The 21,493-nt window shown below is 43.5% G+C and overlaps 1 protein-coding gene across 1 annotated transcript in view; it reads right to left on the bottom strand.

The window, feature by feature from the left end:
* The window catches only part of LOC109424591 (neuronal acetylcholine receptor subunit alpha-7-like), a 953,623-nt gene that overhangs the window by 832,033 nt on the left and 100,097 nt on the right, over positions 1-21,493 (bottom strand). The window lies entirely within an intron of this gene.

Below are 21,493 nucleotides of genomic sequence, written 5' to 3'. Positions count from 1 at the left end.
CACCTCTCGTCGCAGTTTGTACAGGGCGAATCTGTCAAACAGTTGCCCAGCTGTCAAAAGATGATTTAAAAAAAAATTAGGTACCAAAATAAAGTTCTAAACACTCTGAAAAAAAAGTGGTTCAGAAAATGGTGCTCTCACAAATAACATTTCCCGTTTCAGATCAATGAGTGCATTCGTTTTCGTTGCCTTTCCGGGTTATATTACAAAGTATTCTAACCCAGAAAGAGCTTCTACGCTAAGTCTATGGTGTACACGTGATACTGAGAGCGGTGATGTCAATTCCGCAAAAACACGCCTAATACAAAAACGATTACAATCTCGCTAAAGGAACCCTTGTAGAAATCTTTAAAGGAATTCCTTGATTTGCCCCTAGAAAAAACACTGGAGGAAATCTTAGAGAAGTTTAAAAGAAGTTTCTGAATCACTACGGAATTACTGAAATTCAAAGAAGATTTCTGTAAAAAATTCTTGAAAAATATCCAGAGGAAACCATGGACAATATCCTGAAGGTCTATACCCGAGCAGGAACGAATAAGATATCATACCAAGACAAGGTTTTGAGTCATCGACAAAAATACCTCAACGAGTTATTGGTTTGGTATTGAGGACTGCTTGAGGTATTATTGAATTATCGAACACGCACCGTTTAGGTTTTGCATGCCTCAGTTTATTATTCTACACCTATTCTCTCCTGCTCGGGTATCTGGGAGTTCCTGGAGAAATTCCTAAAAATATCCTGATGAATATTTGGAAGAAACTCTGAAGAAATCCAAGCACAAGTTTCTACAGAAAATCAAGGAAAAGGAGCTCCTAGAATAATCCTTGGAGAAATTCCAGCAGTACTTTTGGGACTACCTCCCTAAAGGACTTCGTATGCTTCACCAACAGAAAATTCTGGAGGAATCTAGTATAGTCTAGTCTAGTCTAGTCTACACATACACAGCCATTCATTGAAAGAATCCTGGAAAATTATAGAAACGACTACTTCTACCATTTTTCTTGTCATTATTAATGCTTGCAGTACATCGAAAATGCATTACAAGCATTAAAGCGGCCAGGCCTACTGTGCAGCGTTATTGATTATACAATAAAACCATTAAGCGGGGACATCTCGTACCAACCGCTCAGTTTTGTATAGAAAGCTAACTACGTGACAAATCGGTGGGGATGACGTTACTAAGAAGGTTAATGTCACCCCTTGGTCCTTGGAATCCTGGGATGGAACACAGGTATTTGGTCCGTGTCCTGGCCCTATTGCCTAGGCTTAAGCGCCTAAACTCGCTCTCTGAAACGAAAAACACTACTGATCTCTCCTAATTGCATGGTCAAGTTTAATGAACAAAATATTATAAGAACTTCAATAAAAATCAGAAAGATCTCACCCGATTAAGGGCGGACGGGACGGTCGAGGAAATATCCGCCATTGCTCTGTGGCTACTAAGATGGTAATCTCAGATTCTACTTCATATTTTGCAACAAAAACCTATCATTGTGTATGCTCACTTGCAGTGCATATGCTGATTGGTTTTCAACATCTTCAGTGCGATAGAACTCGAGATTCTTCTTCTTCTTCTTTATGGCACGACGTCCCCACTGGGACTTGGCCTGCCTCGCTTCAACTTAGTGTTCTTTGAGCACTTCCACAGTTATTAATTGAAGGGCTTTCTTTGCCTGCCATTGCATGAATTTGTATATTGTGAGGCAAGTACAATGATACACTATGCCCAGGAAGTCGAGAAAATTTTCCCGACCGGAACGGGAATCGAACCCGCCGTCTCCGGATTGGCGATCCATAGCCTTAACTCGAGATTACCATCTTCAAAATCGCGAGGCAAATTGTTAGAAAGAGAGGCAAGATAGGAAAAATAACACGGCGTCCCGTTTCACCTTAAACCGATAATCAAATCCAACATTCTTTATGCTTTCTCAAAAATTCATCCTTCAATCCCAGCTCGAAACAAAAATGACCCAACGTGGTGTCGTCATGCGTTTCCTTTCAACTCCGTCGCACATCATCACCGAACATCGCTAGACCATGCGCGTCAGAAATGCACTTTATAACTATTAATTTTTCTTCACAAAGCTCCGTTTTTCGTTGTCATCTTCTCGGAACTAGTGTTTTTGCAACCATTTGTATTATTACACATTTTTAATTATAACACCACCGTAATTCCCGATTGCGACGGCATTGTACACAAATGCACTTCAAACTCAACGCTTTGACCACCGCTTCACGTCAATTTCAAATTTTACGTTATCTTCACACGCGCACAGATTCCACCAAAACTATGGCAAACATACTCAAATCTATGCCGGAAGGCGTAGCACCAACAACGGAATCAAATTTTCATGCGCCGATTCAAGCGAAAAAAAAAACGCGAACGAAACGCCTCTGTCAAACCACGCGACCGACCAACAGAAAATTCTGGAGGAATCTTTAGAAAAGCCGTGGAGAAATCTTTCCAAGAATCGCAAGAATAATTCTTAGGAAATTTATAGAGGAAACCCTTGTGGTATTGTAGGTAAAAGAAGGAAAGGAAGAATCTGCAGCATTACTGAAGAAATCCCAGGCGGACTGAAAGAATCCATAAGGAGTTCTTGGAGGAATACCAATTGATACCAAGAGGAATTCATCTTATTTGAATGATTTCAAGTGCTGGAAGCCTGTACTGGGAGTTCATCATTAAAAAAATCTCTGTAGGATTTTTCCTTGAAAATTGTAGAGGAATCCCACCAGTAATATTCGAATCTTTAACGGCATTGTTTGGAAAATTCCTGGATTGGCGTTTGTTTTCAAAAAATTCCGTAAATTATATTTTGAAAACAGTCGCAAATTTTGCATTTTTTTCGCTGAAACGAAATTTTAAATTGTTTGACCCTTATCAAATATAACGGGAGATTTGTTTGTTATGTAATTTGTATATGATTTCAAAATATATCAACTGATATTAAGATTGATTGTTAAATGGTATGCCGAATGTAAAACACTTTTATTTGTTAAAAAAGCTAACACAATCGGATCAGAAAATCGACAATATCTGGAGAAAACGCAATCGAGGCCTCCTAAAATCAGGTCAGCATAGTATTATAATATTAAACGATTTCGAATTTCTGCATTAAAATATAAAAAATTCTCAATAAAAAAATACTCCGGATAATCGAGTCTAAAATTCCGGATAATCGAACCCCGGATAATCGAGTCTCCGGATAATCGAGTCTCCGGATAATCGAGTCCGACCTGTATACAGATTTATCTGTATTATACAGATTTTTGAGCATCCGTACAGATTTCGTTTTAAATGAAATACAGATTTTTGAGCTAGAGGGGCCATTTTATTTTTGTATGGGATACAGATTTTTCTCCAAAATTTTGTATAGGATACAGATTTTTGAAAATTGTGATACAGATTTTTCAAAAAAAAACATCTGGCATCCCTGGAACCGACTCGAACCACGGCGCGCGCACGCACACTTGTCCCGTCGTCGGAGCCCCGCAGAGAGAAGAGAAAAAAAATCGCAAAAATCTAGCAAAGCCAGCGCGTGCCGAACTACCGCACACTACTCACTAGTTTAGTGGACTCAAGTGGAACCATTTCGGAGATATTCCTGATTGTACTGTGGTCAGGGGGTGGGGAGGGGTCTGTTTTACCAAATGGCAAAAAGTGATTATTTCATGTATTATTGTCTTTGAGAGGCCCCGCGGAACCTATTCCAGATGTTCTGGAGCGGCCACATCAGTTGATACATACTTCAGTCAATGTTTTTTGCCCCATTCTTTCGAAATCATGAAGATTGATACGTCGCACTGCATGTTTAGGTTGTAAATCAGAAATGTCCCCGATGATACCCACGTGGAACCTGTGCTTGATATTTCGAGGCAGTGATCCAAAATGTATTGTCAAAAACTGTAGTTTGCATGATAATCGTGGGTGTATGGTCTTGACTATCATGCAACAAAAACATTCACGTAGGGTAAAAGCCCCCTTCTTCGGCCTAGTACCCATATTTATCTCATTTTGTCTCGAAGACTAGAGATGTGCGCCGTCGAGATTTATCACGCCGCCGGATGTTTTGATTTTCCAGCACGCCGCCAGCTTAAAACTCATCACGCCGCCGAACTTAGAATTTCCCCAATAATATTCAAACAATAATCGATTTAAGTTTAAACACTCCCAAAATGAATGCATGTCATTCATTGTCGAAAAAACAAAATATTTCGTTCAATGATCCTGTTGAGATTTTAGTTACTTTTTAGTCACTTATATATCATCATAAAAAAATCCTAGCAAATATCATATACTTCACACAAGGTGTATAAAGCATGCAATGGCAGCATGCATTATTATTATTATTATTATTATTGTCTTTATTAATGAGGTTTTCAACCCTTGGTTGGTTCAACCTCAAGAAAATAAATGGGATTGAAAAAAAAATGAAGTGGCCAGAAGGGCCTTTTCTTTTTTTGATGTGGTATAGAATAAGCTTAATTTTTTTTTTTCTTTTTTTTTTTTTTTTTTTTTGTATAAATCTGTCAATTCTGGCTATTGTTTCTTCTAATCCTAAAGGTTTGTCTCTTGAGTGGTTTGCTGTCTTCGTGTCCTTATCGTCTTCCGTTTCCATGCCAAAAGTCGATTTTCGTCAATCCGTGTATCCGCCGCACCCTACCGAGTTCAGGTCCCAATTGGGACCCTCACTCGGTGGGTTTGGAGGAGTTATTGCTGTGTGTTGGGAGATTAGATTTGTGTGAATAAACCAGCATCTTTTATTTATTTATCTATTTATAAAAGAAACCATCGGACTTATAGTCTAAATGATTGTAAAAACTTAAACTAAACAACGTTTACATATTAAAACTAAATTAAGCCAAACAATACAAATTACAATTTACTAAAAACATTTAACCGTTATGTGTCCGACAAATTTTTTGCTTTTTTCTACACCGTGCTTTTCAAATGGGCGCTGGGTACCCGGGTACCCTGTCGGCCACATAAGGGTTAACATCATAGTAGACGCTGACGTTTCACGCGGTTGGAAAAGCGCCGGACAGGTTCCCCGAATTCGAATTCATCTTCCACCGTAGAAAATGTCCTTAGTATAGCAGAGAATGGTTCGTTAAAGCCATACGAGGTGCGATGAAAAGCATGATGTATCACAGCGGTGTTGCGAGTCCACCGGGATGCACGAAAGCCAATCCTGGCCAACAAGCCTGGAGCATCTAACTCACCGTTAATAATTTTGGCAGTGGTAGTTACTTGTGCAAGTTTTCGTCGGTCCTCCAAAGTATCGAGATTCAGCAAGCGGCATCGATCAGAGTAAGGTGGCAAATTTACGGGATCCCGCCAAGGCAGACCCCGTAATGCAAGGCGGATGAAACGTTTTTGAACCCGCTCGATCCTTAATATCCATGTTAGCTGATATGGCGTCCAGATAACAGATGCGTTTTCCAAAATTGGACGAACGAGTGCACAGAACAGTGATTTCAGGCAATACGGGTCCGAGAAATCTCGGGCAATCTTCGAAACAAAACCAAGCTGACGATTTGCCTGAGTAATCATTGCCGTAATATGCGGTACAAATGTCATACTCGTGTCTAACTGCACTCCCAAGTCACGCACTTGTTCCACACGGTTGAGCTGAACTCCGTCAATGCAGTAGTTGTACCTTATGGGCTGTTGTATTCGATGGAATGTTATCACTGAACATTTAGCAATGCTCAGCATAAGTTTATTTTTGCAACACCAGTCTGAGAATGTGTCAATTAACGATTGCAAGCGACGACAGTCCTCAATGGTTCGCACCACAACATAGATTTTTGCGTCATCAGCAAAAAAAATATTTGCAATCAGGTCCAAGCAGCGTTGCAGCATCGTTGATGTACAGGGAAAACAAAAGAGGGCCCAAATTACTTCCTTGGGGAACACCTGATCCGTTCGAAAAAGGAGACGATACTGCGGAGCCAACTCTGACGCGGAGTGTTCTACCAATGAGGTATGAGCGTAGCCATGAAACAAATCTCCCAGAAGCGCCCAATTTCCAAATTTTATGGAGAAGAATCTCGTGACTAATCTTATCGAAAGCAGCTTTTAAGTCCGTGTAAACAGTGTCAACCTGGGCTCTATTTTCCATTTGATTTAGACACGTGGAGGTGAATTCCAGAAGGTTTGTCACTACGGATCTTCCGGGCATAAAACCATGCTGGTCCAATGAGATGTAATTATGCGTTCGGCTAAGAATAAATTTCCCAACCATAATCTCAAAAACTTTTGATCCGGCAGAGAGACTCGTGATTCCTCTATAATTTTCCACGTTGTTCCGATCACCTTTTTTAAAGACAGGAAACATGGCTGAGTGCTTCCAAATCTCGGGGAAAGCGCGCTGGTCGAACGATTTGTTGAAAATACGACAAAGAGGTTCGGAAATTGCATCACAACATTTCACGTAAACAATGGCAGGAATCCCATCAGGTCCTGGAGTATACGATTGCTTCAGTTTCCTAATGGCAGTGGAAACCATCTCTGGGGTGACGAGAAATAAGTCGAGGTCGACAATATTCAGGGGAACAGAACTTGCGGCATCTTGCACTTCGTTAGCGGAAGCGGTGCGATCGTCAAAAACAGAAGAAAAATAATCTGCAAACAGTTCACTGGCAGTGGAATCGGAATTAGCGGCTGTTTCATTGAGGAAAACGTTAGTTGGTACACTTGGATTCTTCCTTTTGGAATTGACGAAATTCCAAAAATCTTTAGGATTGTTGCGTAAACCGATTTGAACACGCTGAACGTATGATCGATAAAGCATCGCGTTGACCTTACGATATGCTTCGCTGGCATTATGGAAGTCTCGTTTTGTTATGAAACAACGATCTCGACGAAGTTTACGTTGGCATGCATTTCTTTTGCGCCGCAAGTCACGTAATAACGGAGTACTCCATACGGGCGACACAGGTTTCCTTTTCAGTGGGAGATTCGAATCTAACCATTGACTTACTTCGTTACAAAATATTTCAGTCATATCATTAACGTCCATATCACCAAGAAGAGTGTTCCAGTCAACTCCCTCGAAGAAAGCACGCAGAGCCGCAAAATCAATGCGACGGAAATTGAGCAGACGAACTCCAGGGTCAGCATAACCTTGTTGTGAAGCATTTCTAGCCGGAGTTTGTAACGAAAGCACTAAAGGTGGATGGTGGTGATCTACTGGCACTAACGGGGCAACCGATCTCTCAACCACTACGTTGAGGATATCAGAACCAAAGACAAGATCCAATGTACGCCCGAGCCGATTGCCAAACGAGTTGAATTGGTGCAAATTCAGGAAATCCATGCCGTCGATCAATGCTGAACTAGAAGCCATACACTGGGAGGAATCAGCAGCAATAACAGCTTCGGTGTCTCTTCGTATCCATTTCAATTTAGGTTGATTATAATCACCGCACACGAGAACAGCATCATCACCATGCAGATTCTCACAAAGTTCACGAACAGATGCCACGTGATTTTCCATAATTTCAACTGGTTTGCTCTTATCAGGTGGTATGTAGATCGCACAAATCGAGAGGCTCAGCCCTTTAATCCTGCACGATACACAAACCTGTTCTAAGTTCCTACCTCGATTAGTCACAACTAAGGAACAGGTATATCTCTGGGAAACTGCAACTAAAACGCCTCCGAAGTTCGACTTGTCGCTGTTAAGGCTATTTCGATCGCACTGAAACACGCAATACTGGGTTCCAAACAACTGAATAGAATTAACCCACTCCTTCAGGCCCGTTTCTGTCAAGATTATGACATCGAAATTGCAGTCATTAGCAGCCAGGAAAAATGAATCAATTTTGGTCATCAATCCACGCACGTTTTGGTAATACACCCATATTATGGAGCTTCCAGTACTCACAGTTGCCGCTCCATCATTGGTCACGATAGGAGTGACGGTTGCAGATTCATCGCCGTTGCAAGCATAATGATTTCCAGCGATGTCTGGATTATGCGGAAAGGATCTGAAACTCGAGGAGGATTCAGGCAGGTGGATATTTCTAATGCTTGCATACTTGCCAGAGAGGAGTTGCCGGGAGGTCCCGTCACCAACCACGACCGAAGGACCAGGACGACTCCGTTGGCAGGAACATGATGAAAGCGCGACTTGGTCGGGTGGCTCGGGGACTCCCTCAGAGCTGTAGGCAGTGCGTCCTGGGTGCAGAAGGTTGTTGTTGGCGGCAGTAAAATCAAATTAGTATGGTCTCACCTGCTTCATCATTATTGAGTGCATTTCGAATGCTTCCTATTTGGTAAAGTGTCCTGAGTTGTTCCAGTGTTGGACACTCGCAAATCATGTGTTCCACTGAGTTGAAGACTCCACACGTCTCACAAGTCTTCCGAAATGAAGTACCTCCAGTGTAGTCGTGTGAAGTCCTGGTGTGGCCTGTACGGAGACGGGATAGTACAACCTGTTCTCTTCTAGTCTGCCTATCTTCCCAGGCATCTGTGGTTCCTTTTATTTTTCGGATGAATAGGGAGCGGTTTGTCCTCCATTCCTCAGCCCAAGAGTTTTGAACTGTGGTCTTCACCCAATGTTTTGCGTCCGCACCGGGTACTCCTCGCGTAAGACGACGACTAGTTCGGCCAAGATTGGCGAGAGCATCTGCTTTCTCATTCCCGGGAATCCCGGTGTGGCCCGGGATCCAGGTTAATGTGACATTTTTTGTTTCGTCGTCGATGAGGTCTTGAGCGGCCTGAATCCAAGGATGATTTGCTCTGGAAGATTCCAGGGCTAGTAAAGTGCTAGCAGAATCTGTGGCTATTAAAATAGGTCTTTCAAATGGTCTTGATATTGCTACCAATAGGGCCGCCGCCTCGGCGGTGAAAACAGAGCATTGGTCAGCCAGGCTACGATGTTCCTGGAATCCCGTGCCATGTACTCCAATTCCTACTTTTCCAGCCGCCTTAGATCCGTCGGAGTATATTATCTCGGAATGAGGGCACCGGGTCCTTAGCCGTTCAAGAAACAGTGCTCGTGCTATAATTGGATTACCACCCTTGCGAAAATGATTTTCAATTTTTCTGTCGATTTTAGGAGATCTGGCCTGCCAGCTCCTGGGTCCGTTGCGGTGGAGTTCTACCACCGGAGGAAGGGTGGCATCGGCCACAGAGGTCAGGATTCGATTGGCTTCACTGGCGATGAAGGCCACCGATCCATCATCCTTGGTGTGTTCCAAAAAGCTTATTGCCCGGTTACAAACTGCAATAGGGTGCAATAGGTGATAGGTTTTCGGGGGGGATATGGCTACTAGAGCAAATGTGAAGCCTGGCACATTTTTCTGATGAGATATCAAAGCCTGTCAGGTCGGCCCATTTAGCGACTGCGTTTGTTGCAGTTTGCAGTTTTCTCCTTACAACCTTTGGCCTGCTCCCACACACTACTAGTAAAATATCATCTGCATATACAAATATAAATATACCCTTGGGAAGGACATCGAAAACACTATTTATCGCTACTAAGAAAAGCGTAACTGCTAAAACCGAGCCCTGAGGAACTCCTGTTTCCTCTTTGGTAGATTTCGATTTGGTGTTACCTATAATTACCTGAAAAGTACGATTACTTAAAAACTGTTTTATAAAAAATAGTAAGTTTCCTGTAATTCCCCACTTAACCAACTGCTGGAGTACTCCTGGGGTCCAGGCCCGGTTATAGGCTTTTGCTAAGTCTAATGAAGCGATTTCGATATGTTCACCCTGGGAGAAGGCATCATTGAGGACCTGGCCGAGTGTAGCCAGATATGTTCCTGTACCTTGACCTGCTCTATACGCATGTTGTCTTTGGTCCAGCCTTTGATTAGTTTCCAAATGTTCGACGAGTCGCCTGTTGACCATTCGTTCCATCAGTTTAGCCATGCAACTCGTTAGGGTGATTGGTCTATAACTATTTACGGCATTTGCTGGGCCACTACCTTTGGGTATAGGTACAACGAAACCTTGTCTCCATTCATCAGGGAAGGTGCCTTCAGTCCATTCTTTATTAATTGCGTCTAGTAACGCCCTCTTTCCAACTTCTGGGAGATTTTTAATCATCGGGTATCCGATTTCGTCGGGTCCCACCGATTTTCCTGTAGCTTTCTGAAGTGCAAAGTCTAATTCCTTCATAGTAAAGCGGAGATTGAAATTTTGACCTCTACCAGGTGGAATCACAAAGTTGGTTACAGCCTGGTCAGGAGAAGGATGTTTTTTCAAGAAAGTGCTAGAGTATCGCTGAAAGGATGAAATTTCGTAAAAATGATCAGCTAGGGCGTCTGCAATCTCTTCCGGGTCTCTGGTGGTCGCTCCGTTTGCTGTTAGAGCCATACCTTTCACGCGTCTTTTCCCATTAATCCTGTTTACACGGCTCCACAGCTCTGTTGCGGATTGATGCTCGTTGATGCCATTCAAAAAATCCGTCCATGATTTTTCTTTTGCTTCTCTTATCATTTGCCGACAATAATTTCGGGCTTCTCGGTGAGCCTGATTAGCTGCTTCTTTTTCTGGGTGGCACTCTGGTAGTCTCTTTGCCGCTCGGAGAGCTTTCCTGTGTGCTTTTACCACCTTTTTTATGCTATCGTTCCACCAATAGAGTGCTCGACGACCAGGTGTACTACTGGTCTTAGGGATGGTAGCTGAGGCGGTCTTAATGATCGTTTCTGTAAGCTCACTAATTGATTTTGGTCGGGTGTTTTCAATTTCGGATTCAAGTGATTCTTGAAAACTCGTCCAGTTGGCTTTTTCAAAGATCCATCTGGGACGACGAGATGTTTCGGGAGGTGTTGCATCCAGATTCAAGGTAATTGGGACGTGGTCACTTCCTAAAGGGTCTGTGCCAGCTGTCCAGTGGAGTCGGTTTAGTATTGTGGTTGAGACTAGTGATATATCGATCGAGGTCTGGACTTGTTTCCTGATAAATGTAGGTGAGCCGTCATTAAGAATCGTCAGGCCGCAAGAGCTGGCTAGTTGTGCTACGAGTGCGCCACGAGCGTTGGGGACTCGGCTACCCCATGCTTGGTGATGCCCATTGCAGTCACCTAGCAGAACAATTGGTTGTGGGATTGTCTTCATAGCTTTTTTCAAGATATTTTTCAAATTTGGTATTTTTCCATTTGGTAGGTAAAATGAAACTACTGAGACAGGGAACGGCCAAAGGATTCGGGCCGCAACTATTGGAAGATCGGTATCCAGTGTAATTTCAGAAAAGTTGAGTTCAGAAGAGATGCCCAATGCGACTGAGTGGTACTTATTGTGACCGGATTTTGCTATCCAAGTATACCCTTTTCCCAGGGAGTTATTCATTGCAGATACAGACGCTTTGTGGGTTTCTTGGAGTGCAAGTACAACAGGTCTTAATTTGTGCACCTGGATTTCCAGGTCCGGCAAATTATTAAAAAACCCATTGATGTTCCACTGTATAGCGAAAACCATTCTACCGGGTATCGTTGGGCAGCACTGGATGTTAGAGCTACATGAGTTAGTTGAAGGTCGAGATCGGAGTCTCGGTGAAAAATCTGCTAATGGTGGAGGTGAAGGAGCTATGTGGTTAGTACAGGGTTTAGACTCTTTGGAAGTCCCACTCGGAGTGGAGCTTACAGCTGGCAAGGATGACGGAGACGTTAGTATTCTACTAGTGAGGCTTGAAGTACCTGGTTTTATGGATGCTAAGGCTCCATAACGCCTTTTGTGCAGTAAGTCATACTGGTTTGCGTTGAACGCTTCTTCGCCTAGTGGAGGAAAGAACTCTGACACAGATGGGGTAGGATATTCGAAGCGTAAGGGTTTTCGTCGTGCTCGCATTGGGTATCTTCTTGGCATGTGACAACGGTTGTCCACCAATATTGCTCTGTGTTAAGGGGGCATTGGCTATCCAAACTATCAATTGATGGTCTTCTAGCTCCTTGTTGGTCGGGTTGATTTTCTGATTGCTCAGTCCAGTCCTTTTTTGTCCGAGTTTTATATTTTTTGTTTGGGGTGAAAATTGCGATGGAGAGTGTGGATAAATGCTTTAACCATGCATTTGTGGGTGGACTGAGTGTTTCGGGTAGTAAGCTTACTTATTTTTTTCCTTTTACCTTGCGAGCTTTGCTGCTCCGCTTGGTATCTGGGGGTTGCGTTGATGAAGATTCTCCACTGAACTCTTCTACGCGATTTCTTTTGGTGGAGTTTGACGCTAGAGTTACATTCGATTTCCGTGTTTCATTTCCTTTGTGAGAGTGAGTAGTTTCCATGCTCGTATCGAAGTTGCCCTTCTGTTTGTTCTGTTTGAGTTGCGATCTGTTTTCCACGATATGACCGTTTCTGGACGTGCTATGGATCCATTCGGAAACATTTTCAGCAACTTTTCGATCAATAGTGCTTGGAATGATCTGTTCGGTTTCTATTGATGACTGTGTTTCGGGTTCGTTACGTTAGAACATTCGGATCGGGTTTCCAAGGCTCGCAGTCGTGCTATTTCGTCGTCCTTCTTTTGTATGATTTCATCTTTCCTCAATACTGCTTCTTGCAATTTCTGAACCGTCGCGGTAAGAGCTGCTACTTCTCGTATTAGATCTTGAATTGTTCCATTTTGTTGTGCCGTGTCCATTCTCTCTCCTATGCCGCGTGTTTGCAGTTGGCGTTCCATTTCGGCTATTCATTGGTCTTTTGTCTTCGAGTCAGATTGCAGTTTCTGAACCATAGTTGTCAAGTCGGCTATCTCCTTATCTTTACTGGTGTTCACGATACCGGTGTACGTGGTGCTGCTGCTGCTGGCTGATTGTCGGGATTCATATTCACGACGCGCTTGAGGGTAGGAAATACCCACGTCAATTCGAATGTGCTGGATATCCGATTCTTTGACATACGCTGGGCATTTCCTGCTCGACACTGAATGGCTGTTGTTCTTGCAGATTTTACAAAAGACGGTTCCATTGCATATTGTTCGGTTTGGTCCTACGGTAGTTGGCGGTTTTCTTGATTCTTCGGATCCAGTAGACTCATCGGGGATCGGCAGCGGTGTCGCTGTTGTTTCCTCCGGGTGCACTTTGCTGCATTTTCCACAAATACGGAACGGTTCCTGGCAACGTTTACCCGTGTGCCCATACTCCCAGCAGCGGAAACATTGCATGGGAGCCGGGTAGAAATTTCGCGTTTTACATCGATTCCACCCAAAGTCGATGTGCTGGGGGATGACCGTGCCGCAGATCGTGAGGACGACTGTTGCTGTGTTTTCCAATTCCCCTGCGGCATTTCTTCGTTTGATCCTTCGAACGTCTTTTACACCTTGCGCGGAAAGTTGTTCCTGTAGATACTCTTCTGTTAACCCTATGGTGTCGTAGTTGGATACCACACATTTTCGTTGGTTGAGGGTCTCATGTTCATTAATTCGGATCATTGTGCCGTCAGCTAGTTTAGTCATACGTAGTAGACTATCCGCTTGTGCCTTACTACGTACTTTGAGGACATAGGTGATTCCCTTATTTTCCTTGTACGCTCCATCAATTGGTCCGTTGATGAACTTTTCAACCGACAAGCGTGAAAGGAACGGGTCTTGTGGGATAGTCCCGCTTACGGCTTCCATTTTCAAGAAACGCAACTCTCCCGCGGTTCCTGCCTGATCCATAAAACTTGGTAGTGAGCGCCCTGTGTACTCACCGTTTACTCTATTGAACGGTCCACCACCTCCTCCTCCAGGCCCCCCTGGGTCCCCTAAGAGAGGTGGAAATCCGTTCGCTAGCGCCATGCTAGCGGAACGGGCCGGACGGATTCGTTGACTTCCAGGAAAATGTTCTTTATTTGTACTGATCGGTAGAAAAGCTTTTCACGCTGCAATCAATCTATAATCGTGGTTGATTACCAGTCACGTTTGCGGTTTTGGACAAAACCTGTTGTCGGAGCGCCCCTTCACAATACTCTTTCTAGGTTATTCACTACCTACAGCTACCGTACTGCTACTATCCCGCCGCTACGAACAATAGATTGTGCTTTACAATAGCCGAGAGAGAAAACACAACCGTACGCCGCAAACGATAGCTGTCGACTGGGCAGCATGCATGCTTTTCCCCGCGTGACGTCATAACGACGTTCGTTTATAATTGAGGGGGTTAGAAGCAAAGGGGTGTAAGTGACAAAAACCCACTTTCGAGTAAATGAGGTTTAAAATTTTTCGCCAATTTTTCATTCTATACAAAATGTGAGGAATTTCAAAATCAACCCAATTTTCTCCGATTTTTTTTATAAGTTTTTTTTAATCATCGTAAAAATAATTTTAAAAAAGTTCCTGAACGCTTGAAATCTGAAGAATTTTTTTATATGCTCAGCTCAAAATCGACAAAATGGCACTTACACCCCTTTGCATCTAGGCCCCTTAATTCAGGTCCTAATAATTCAATTCATGCCATAACTTACGAATTATTTAGGCAGCATTCATTTATTACGTAACGCTAAAATTGATATTTTTTGCGACCCCCCCTCACCCCTCCGTAACGCTTTTTTGTATGGAAATCCAAAAATATTTGTATTGACCGTAACGCTTGGCCATACTCCCCCCTCCCCCAAGAGCGGTACGTAAATTGTGGACGGCGCCTTATGGATTTTTTTTAATTTATTATGGAACGTTTAATTGTCTGCCGCAGTATATACGAGTGCGCAATTACAAGTTACTACACTAAAACCTCAATTTATGCACATGGCTGGGGGTGCATAAATTAAAAAAAGGCATAAAATGTGTGAAATTTGTGCATAAATTAAATTTGGGCTTTAATGAGGGAATCTAGTTCGTGAGAACAGGTCTTGCTCGTGGACATTTGAGGTGGGGCTAAGGGGGTTTCCATAAAGTTCCCAGAGAACCCAGGAAAGGGGGTTCCAAGGGGCTTCAGGGGCGTTTCAGGGGGTTGTTTCAGGGGATTTGGGAGCCTTTCAAGGGTGTTCTGTCCGGTTTTGATGGCGTTTAAATGGAATTACGGGAAATTCAGGGGAATTTCAATAGAATTTAAGGGGTTTCAGGGACTTTTCAAGGTGCTTTGAGGGCAATTCAGGGGCTCTCAGGCGTTTTACGGCATTTCAGAGTAATTTCAGATAATTTCAGGGGGTTTCAGGAGCATTTTAGGGCGTTCCTAGAGATTTTAGGGGCGTATGATAGCATTTCAGGGGCGTTTCGGGGTATTTCAGGTCAGGGTCGTAACAGGGAGTTTCAAGAACATCTTTAAATATAATAGCATTTCAGGGGCGTTTCAAAGGATTTTGGGATGGGGTCCCTGAAAATTCTCTGCAACTTCCAGAAACGCCTCAAAGAACCTCCCAAAACCCTCTCGGACGCCATGTAACGCACCTGAGACGCTCCGAAACCCCCGAAAACTCATCCGTAACGCCTCTGAATCCCGCCGGAAAAGCTCTGAAACTTCCTGAAATGCCTCCAAAATCCCTCTTAAACCCCCTCGGAACCCATGTAACGCACCTGCGACGCTCCGAAACCCTTGAAAACTCATCCGTAACGCCTCTGAATTCCGCCGGAAAAGCTCTGAAACTTCCTGAAATGCCTCCAAAATCCCCCTTAAGCCCACTCGGACCCCATGTAACGCACCTGAGACGCTCCGAAATCCCCGAAAACTCCTCCGTAACGCTTCCGTGACGCCTCTGAATCCCGCCGGAAATGCTCTGAAACTTCCTGAAATGCTTCGAAAATCCTCATAAAACCCCCTCGGACCCCATGTAACGCACCTGCGACGCTCCGAAACCGTTGGAAACTCCTCCGTAACGCTTCAGAATCCCGCCGAAAAAGCTCTGAAACTTTCTGAAATGGCTCCAAAATCCCCCTTAAACCGCCTCGGACCCCATGAAACGCACCTGCGACGCTCCAAAACCCCCGAAATCTCCTCCGTAACGCTTCCGTAACGCTTCCGTAACGCCCCTGAATCCCAATCCCCAAAATTCCTCTTAATAAGACGCTCCGAAACCCCCGAAAACCCCTCCGTAAGGCCTCTGAATCTCGCCAAAAATGCTCTGAAACTTCCTGAAATGCCTTCAAAATCCCTCTAAAATCCCCTCGGACCCAATGTAACGCATCTGAACCCCCAAAAACGCCTGCCTTACGCCTCCGAATCCATCTAAGACCCACTTGCACCCCATTTAACGCACGTAAGATCCTCGGAAACCCCCGAAAACGTACCTGTAACGCCACCAAACCCCATCGAAAATCCTCTGAAACTCTGCAATGCTTTCGAAAACCCCCTCAGACCCCCGAAACCCCCCCGGAGATCTCCTGGTACCCCACGGAAACCCCTTGGAACCCCCTGAAACTCCCCTGCGACTTCCATTTGCTCATCCTTATAAACACCCTTTAGCCGCCGTCATAATTAAATATTCTTATGCACAATATTGGTTCTGAGTAGCTTTCCCTCAATTTATGCAGGTCATAAAACAGGTGCATAAATTAAAAAGTGCATAAAAATAACATGCATAAATTGAGGTTTTAGTGTATTTACATTCTCATATGCAAAGTACAATTTGTTAAAATGTTTCGCTATATGAGATGTAAAAGAGCGAAATATTGAAATCTCATTTTTAACGCCGCCGCCGCCGACGACCAAAAGTGATGTTTTAACGGCGGCGCACATATCTGCCGAAGCACCAAAGCAAGCATCACAGCGGTGCCAGACATCAAGAAACAAGTAGTTAATTGAATGAGATTTGGTCACTACAAATACGATGTTTTTTCAATCAGAATATGGTCGTTTCTTGGTTCAACACATCTTGGTAATCGAACTTCTACGCAAATCGATCAATAATTTCATTTTCCAAAGCCATTTTTTTTTCAAAATATTTGGTTTGGTTTTCATCTAAACATGCTGCTACCGCTCAAGCTTTACGAACTATCATCCAGTTCGGCAGCACTGATTTGCCAATCAGCTGTGAATGGTCCACTGCACGAATTTATTCTGGCCTGCTTACTCTCACACGAAATTTGACGTTTGAGCGGTGTCGGCATCTCTCAAACGTCAAATTTCGTGTGAGAGTAAGCAGGCCAGAATAAATTCGTGCAGTGGACCATGTATGCGAGTGCAAAACGTGGGGAGCGAACATAGACAATTCGTCGCGCCGCACATTGTTGTGACATCTCCTTTACGAGAAAGAAAAACAATCACAATGAAATTGTCACCTGTTAGGGAAAGGAAGTGTGTTGGTGAGTGCATGCAGAATGCTCTACGCTGAGAAAACGAGAATGTGGTTGGTGATTTGCTGTAGGGGAAAGTGGGGCAATATGCCATTTTCAAACTTTCATCGTTTTCAATGATATATAGCCTCATTTGTTAGGCTTTCAAAGTAGTAACAGCAACTAGACAATATTTGCGCGATGCTTCAACAAAATTATTCACTAAATTAATGCATTTTCATATATATGTCTATTATTTTCATCGATTTTTTTGCGATTTAAAAAACTGGTTCGTAAAACGGAAGTGGTGCAAAAAGCCCATCTGCCATGGGGTAAGATGCCACTTCATGAAAACATTCAAAAATTACGTCCATCAGTTTTCTGGCATTTTCGACTTACTTTCACCCCTCTGTCACGTTTTTTCGTATACTCAATACAAGGAGTGTCACCCCCTTCCCCGCTAAACGATGGTCGTCATATTTGAATGACCCTTAACATGGATAGCGTAGACTTTAACAACCATGCGCCTCCATGAGTGCCTCAATCTACTTGGAAACTCTTGGCTGGTAATAAAATCACCCGAAAACCTTAAATGCAAGCACGAAAAACCGGAAGTTGCCTATTTTCATTGGGAAATCAAAAGATTTTCCGTGGGTTTGGCGACCTAGCTTCTAGAAGAATGTTGATTGCAAACATATCTTGACACCATTCACCTATAGCAATGATCAAGTCCCATTCAGGAATGATTTTATGCGTTGGGCCATTTTACCCCATCTTGGCATTTTGGGCTCTGTTCCCCTACATACGGTTGGGATGAATATATGGACCCGCCAGTGAGATGAAATTTTATGCTGTGCTGAAGATAGGTGCGAGTGGCTCGCGATTTGTGATCGCAATAAAATCAAATATTGAAGATAAATCCCACTCTAGTGCATCGTAGAATAAACAGTGGAAGTGAGCACGTGTGTTAAAGGTTTGTATCATTAAATTTGAAGCGTTTACATTGCGCTGTGAGTGATTTTTCATGTTGCACATCCTTAATGAGACTAAGATAGGTACAAATATCCTATGACCAGATGAAATTTCATGGGTGACTGTGACATTTTTTTAATCACGGCAAAAAATGTAGTGAATTGGCAAATTGAGTGAACTAATGAAATCCCAGTGGTTCCGAAAACTGCGAACGGAACATGCGTATAACTTAGGAACCGGAAGTGTGAAGAAGCGGAGACAAAGATTTTCGGATTGTGCGTTCCGAGGGTCATAACCACCAATGGAACAGGGGAACAATCCCAACTGAATAGTTACGGCCCACGTCTAACAAATAAAAAAGTCTCATGCCATACGGATATTTTCGGGCCTGGCTAATTGAGTTGATGTAGAAACCCGATATCCTAGGCCATTTTGGAATTAAATATGGCGCTTGGGGTTTCGGGGACAATATAGGGCACTACTGAGGGTTTCCTCCATCCTCAAAAAAAAACCCATGTTACGCACCTCAGACCCTCCGAAACCCCAGAAAACGCCATGTAACGTCTCCGTAACGTTTCTGAAATCCGCCGAAAATGCTCTGAAGCTTCTTAGAATGCCTCCGAAATTCCCCTAAAACCCTCAGAAACCCCATGTAACGCACCTCAGACTCTCCGAAACCCCCAAAACGCCATGTAACGCCTCCGTAACGTTTCTGAAACCCGCTGAAAATGCTCTGAAGCTTCTTGGAATGCCTCCGAAATCCCCCTTACTGCCCTATGTAACAAACTTTATACCCTCCGAAACCCCAGAAAACGCCATGTAACACCTCCGTAACGTTTCTGAAACTCGCTGCAAATGCTCTGAAGCTTCTTGGAATGCCTCTGAAATTCCATTTAAACCCCCTCGGACCTCATGTAACGCACATATGACTCTCCGAAACCCCTGAAACACCATGTAACGCCTTCGTAATGTCTTTGAAATCTGCTATTCTGCTATTCTGCTATTACCAACGCATCCCCTGGCTTTCGCCCATCTGCGTTGTCTTTTCACTAGGCAATACGTCTACCAATTGATGTTTATGGGCTTGCCGGACCAAGTCATGTAGCTAAGCCAAACATCCCACCTACAACTGTTGGGTAGGCACCATTGTCCCGCCCACTGGTCTTTTACAGCTAGTTGTAGGTGCATGTGTGCGTGTAAGTGTTGGTGTAAGTGTGTTAGTGTTGGTGTATTGTAGGCGCCAACTCGTTCTAATCCACTCTGATTGCTAATACCCTATTGAACCATTACCCTTAAATCTGGCAATCTATGAAATAGAATGAGTTAAGCGCCTGTATATAATAGTCAGTTAATCAAACAAGGAATATTAGTATTAAAGCGAAGATACAATGAAGCAACGCCCCGAACCTCGAGAGCACAAACCCCAAGAACCAAATGACAGGCTGCGCGAACAGTCGTTCGACTTCGTAAATTAAATGTCTTTGAAATCTGTCGAAAAACCTCTGAAACTTCCTTAAAAACCTCCGAAATCTTTCTCAACTACCCCCCTTTCCCCTCAGACCCCAAGTAACGCCCCTGACACTCTGCACGAGTTATCCGCATTTTTCCTTCGCAGTTTTCGGAACCATTGGAACTCCAGCTCTACATTTCAAAACTGTCATTTCGTACTCCCATAATCTTGATTTGTGCTACAATCATGGTGACAAGTGTTACATTCATAGTAGACGACATTCATGCATCGACGGCAGTATGAATGTAGTGTGTGACGGTAGTATACAATATTGGTCATGACGGTAAAGGCGTTGCGACGATCATGAAAAAAAATGTACTATACGGTTCACTGTTCCGGGGTGGCCATATTAGTTAATACAGACTTCAGTCTATCGTTTCAGACTCATTCATTCGAAATCACGAAGATTAAAATGTCGCAAGGCATGTTTAGGTTGAAAACCAGAAGTGTCCCCAATGAGGCTCCACGGAACATGTCACGGCGATCCGGATGGATTAACTTATTCATATCTGATTATCGCAGTTTCACTGTTCGCAGTAAAAAATCTGCTGAAAATCGATGGTTCAAACACACGAAATAATCACTTTTTGACCATTTTGGCAACCCCCTGACCCCAGTACAATCCGGAATATCCCCGGAATGGTTCCGGATATTGCATGGCCACTCGAGTATATTAAACTAGCACCAAATTATGTTCGATTGAGGGCGACTTCAAAAAAAATTCGGACGAAAATTGATGAACTACCAGCATTTTGAAAATGAGTTTTTGGGGGTCGGGTACGTGAAGGTCAAAAAAAGAAGTTTAAAATCAATCTAAAGGTACAAAAGTTATGATTTTTGCCTTTCTCGTACACCAAGGTGTACCGAAAGGCTATATGTTCACTCCAAAAACGAAAATTAGATAGAGCCCCCGGAGGGGTCAAGTGTTATATACCAATCGACTCAGCTCGACGAGTTGAGATGATGTCTGTGTGTATGTATGTGTGTGTGTGTGTGTGTGTGTGTGTGTGTGTGTGTATGTATGTGTGTGTGTGTATGTGTACAAAAAGGTCACCTCATTTTTAGATAGTAAATATGAACCGATTTCAACGACCGATGGTTCATTCGACGCGGTATATTGCCCCATTGTTTCCTATTGAAAATGGTTCAGATCGGTCCAACCGTTCCGGAGTTATGGCCATTTAGGTGTTCCGGACCGGTACCCTAGGAAGGGGCCAGATATGAAAATGCAACAAACCCATGCATGCGACCCATCAAACCACTGCATTTTCGATTATCTGGTGAACGGGAAGTAGGAAAATGGTCTCAGACTATATCTGAACCGGTAGTGTTTCGGAACCGGTTCCGGGTGTCCCACCGGAAGTGACCAAATATAAAAGTGAACATAACCCATGCATGCGACACGTCAAATAGCGGCATTTTCGATAACCAGTTGAATGATGAGCAGGAAAGTAGTTCCAGACTATATTTGAACCGATAGTGTTCCAGAACCGGTTCCAGGTGTCCCGCCGGAAGTGGCCAAAAAAACAAACCCAGGCATGCGACACATCGAATAGCGGCCTTTGCGATGACTTGATGAACGGTAAGCAGGAAAGTAGTTTCAGACTATATTTGAACCGGTAGTGTTTCAGAACCGGTTCCAGGTGTCCCGGCGGAAGTGGTCAACTAAAAAAGTGAACCAAACCCATGCATGCGACACATCAAATAGCGGCTGGATTGATAACCAAGTGAACGGTAAGCAGGAAAATAGTTTCAGACCATATTTGAACCGGTTGTGTTCCGGAACCGGTTTCAGGTGTCCCGCTGGAAGTTGCCAATTAAAAAAACAAACCCAGGCATATGACACATCAAACAGCGGCTTTTCCGATA

Source organism: Aedes albopictus, chromosome 1 (genome assembly GCF_035046485.1).
Source record: "Aedes albopictus strain Foshan chromosome 1, AalbF5, whole genome shotgun sequence".
Lineage (NCBI taxonomy): Eukaryota > Metazoa > Arthropoda > Insecta > Diptera > Culicidae > Aedes > Aedes albopictus.
Note: the sequence above shows the minus strand (reverse complement) of the source record. Positions and strands in the feature narration are given on the sequence as shown.